This window comes from Poeciliopsis prolifica, unplaced genomic scaffold (assembly GCF_027474105.1).
Source record: "Poeciliopsis prolifica strain line A6 unplaced genomic scaffold, Auburn_PproV2 SCAFFOLD038, whole genome shotgun sequence".
Taxonomy (NCBI): domain Eukaryota; kingdom Metazoa; phylum Chordata; class Actinopteri; order Cyprinodontiformes; family Poeciliidae; genus Poeciliopsis; species Poeciliopsis prolifica.
The window spans coordinates 3,795,354-3,798,918 of NW_026562413.1; positions in this window are offsets into that span (position 1 = coordinate 3,795,354).

The following is a 3,565-nucleotide window of genomic DNA, read 5'->3' on the forward strand; positions in this document are numbered from 1 at the left end:
CTTGAAGATGTGTTATTAAAATGTGGCATAGCCACTGTTCAAAATGGGAGAGACAAGAGAACATTGCTGTTTGTGTGATAATTTAATAGGTTTCACAGTGAGACTATCAAGATTCAATGAAAGGAAAAAAAAATACTTTAAGATTATTTGTAAAGCTTTACCAGGCGTGACTGTAGATACAAAGGAGGCTGTGAATAAACTACAACAGTTCAGCTCACTGATGGAAAAGCAAATGTGTGTCAAGACTCTGAGAGTTTCTGCAATGCTGTGTGTGTCCATCAGAGCGCAGCAAAACCTCAAAGTTAAAGAAAAAAGACCTGCATTTAACCCAAAATTCAAATAGACCGAGATAAAATGTGTTTTAAATTGATCAGTTTACTTTTCAAATCCTTAACATCTCTGATACTGTGCAAAAAATTTTAAACTCCTCATGGGTTTATTTATACTTTGCTTTCAGTGACACTAGCAGTCTATCTTCAATGCAGCCTCAATCAGTTATTGAGGCTGCATTGAAGATAGACTGCTAGTGTCACTGAAAGCAAAGTTTAATGACAAAGAAAAAGCTTATTTTCATCTAAAAATATAAAACAATTTTATTAAGAGGCAGTGATAAAAAAGGGAGTAAGCCTGAGTTGTGTAATTTCTCATGGAAAGAGTAAAGGCCTAAATAAGAGTCTCAGCAACAGAACGAAGATGAAGAACAAAGTGATGAAAAAACGAATTCCTTTTTTCCACCAAAGGTGCCTCGTGTCCCGTCAGACGCAGGAGGCTGTTAACTTGATCCTCAGAGCTGACGTCTGAATCAGCCGGTGTTTAGGTGGTCCAGTGGTGGTAATGTGAGAGGAGATGATTACAGTGAGATGAAGAGATACTCGAAATAATCCGTCCTGTGTGAGTGTGTGTGTGTGAGTGTGTGTGTTTCTTGGGGGTAGAAAAACATCTGGAGTTGGTTTTATAGGTGGCAGGAGTACCAAACTAAAGCCAGTCAGACCAGTAAAAAGGTTCCTGATTCTGTTCTGCTTCACTTACTCTCTGATTAAAGTATGTAAAAAAAAAAGGAGGACACACACACACACACACACACACACCACACCACACACACACACACACACACACACACACACACACACACCACACACACACACACACACACACACACACACACACACACAGAAAATGTCTCAGCATTCAGATCATCCTGAATAAATGTTGCAGTTGTACTATGACATCATCAAACCTGAAGCTTTTTCTCCTGGATCGCACTGAGTCATGACACACCAGCAGACTCTGCAGACAAGCCGTCTGACTGGTGGTCTAAATTAAATGCAGACACAGTGCAAGCTGGGAAATGTAAAAGGTAATCTGTTTTCCCTGCAGTCTATTTTCTCCTGGGGAGACACTTTGTGAGTAAGAAATGTGAGCAGAAGGAGGAGGCATGGTCTGGCACCACCTTCAAGGCCACTTTTGGAGCTGCGTGTTCATAAATGGAGTGAGACCAAACACACTCTGTACTTAGAAATATTTTAATTTTCATCACACCTACCCGGATTTTGCTTCGACCGTCGACATGAGCTGAAAAGGGGATGAAAGTGAAATAGACGGATGAAGCAACACTCATAAAATCAGCATCGGAGGTCTCATGCTGAAGGCCAAAGAAAAGAGAAGTTCATTTAAGGACAAGTCAGTAAATCAGCAGTCTGGCCGCAGCAGATACGCGGGAAGCAATTGTTTCATCACATCAGGAACAGCGAAACCTGATCTCCACACAATCACATTTGTGTGGAGACATAAATACGTCTTCATGTAATTGGCTGGGCTTCCTAATCTGATAAATAACTTTGTATCAATTGGCAATAGATAATATATGGTTTATTTCTTTTTCATCTACGGTTTATCTTTATTTGTCCCACTGAAATCCTAAATAACTCTTAGTATAAGGGATACGCGGTCAGGGAATGATGGCTATTGCTTCAAATGATTTCTACACAAATGAACTCAGAACATCTAGAAAAATTGCTGACTGACTGAAATGTTCCTGAAAGTGAATGAATAATGATCAGAGGAAAAGGACGGGGTCGGGTTTAAAACTTTAAAAGTAAGGCATCGCATTTTAAAATTGTGGAACAAGAACTCGTTTAAAGACGTGCAACCTGACTAGTTTTATGTGTTGCTAGGATGCCTGATCCAGACTAATGCATGAAGCATTACAACAGTAGAGACTAGGCATGATCAAAGCCCAAAAAACCTTAAGATCTCCAAAAGGAAGACAAGGCTCAGGGTTATGCCTTTGAAATCTGAGAGCACTTTTCGGTTAATGTCTCACAACCCCTCGCTTTAGTTAGAAACTTAACCGCCTGCTCTGCATTTAAAAGGAATCAAAATGATTCATTCAATAACCCACAAACAGGATGAAAATGACACCTTTACATTTTGCAGCCTGTTGGACCAACTCTGTTCTTTCTGGATTGTCAAAGATGGACAAAATTAGCTAGAGTGCATGTTTACATTTCTTAAATATCCTACTGACTACATACAATGTAAAACCTGGCCTGCTCTTAAAGGGGTATTGCACATTTTTTGTGATTCATGAATATGTTACCTGGCTTAGTCAAACTATTAACTTATTGCAGAGGCTCAAACTCCAGGGTGAATTTCAACCAACCCTAAGATAAGAAATTGCATTGTGGTTTATGTAAAAACTATTTATAGATGTTTGCAATATAGGATAAGATATTTTCTTTGCCAGATAAAATTTAACAGGTCAAATGTTTAGTGAGTGTTTTGGAGGGATGGTTATTGTTTACAGAGTGAAGACTCACATGCTGCTTTGTAGAAAAAAAAAAAGTTTGATCCAAATTCACTTTATATTAAGAAGCATTCAGTAAACAGTAATAGATTAGAGAACCATGATCTGATGGTAAGATGATGACTGCTGATTGCTATTCCACAGAATCCCGCTTTTTAAAAAAAATCAGTAACAACTCATGAACCTCAAATCAATCATATAAGCTTCTGAACTCAATGCTTTCCTCATTACATTACATTCTCTTCGGTTTTATGTTGTCTAATAAATTTACGCAGTATGTGACTTTAAAGTCCCAACATTTTTCTTTTCTAATCATATTTTACTTCTTTGATAAATGTACAAGCTTAAGCTGAGTACTGGCCCTGAATCCAGGTAATAACTTTGCTGAAAAAGTAAATCTTGTACATTACTTTGGTCATCTCTGACCACTTTCCTTTTTCTATTTGACCATGCTCTGATGCTCGGGATGCCAGCGAGTTGTCTGTCGATGGCCTTGGAGAGGTTTCATGTGATGCAGAGTTAAATAATCCCGAACAGATTTTCATACCAGACATCCCCAGCATGATGCTGCCACCACTTGGGGGTGCCATCGTCATAGCAAAAGCCAAATTCATGCGTGCTCTCAGGCACGAACACGGACCTGCTTTCTCTCATTGTCCTCATCTTTCACACTCACACACACACACACACGAACACGCACACCTACACACACACATCGATTTATTCAGACAATGCCAACTCTCGCACGTCCTTGCCTTC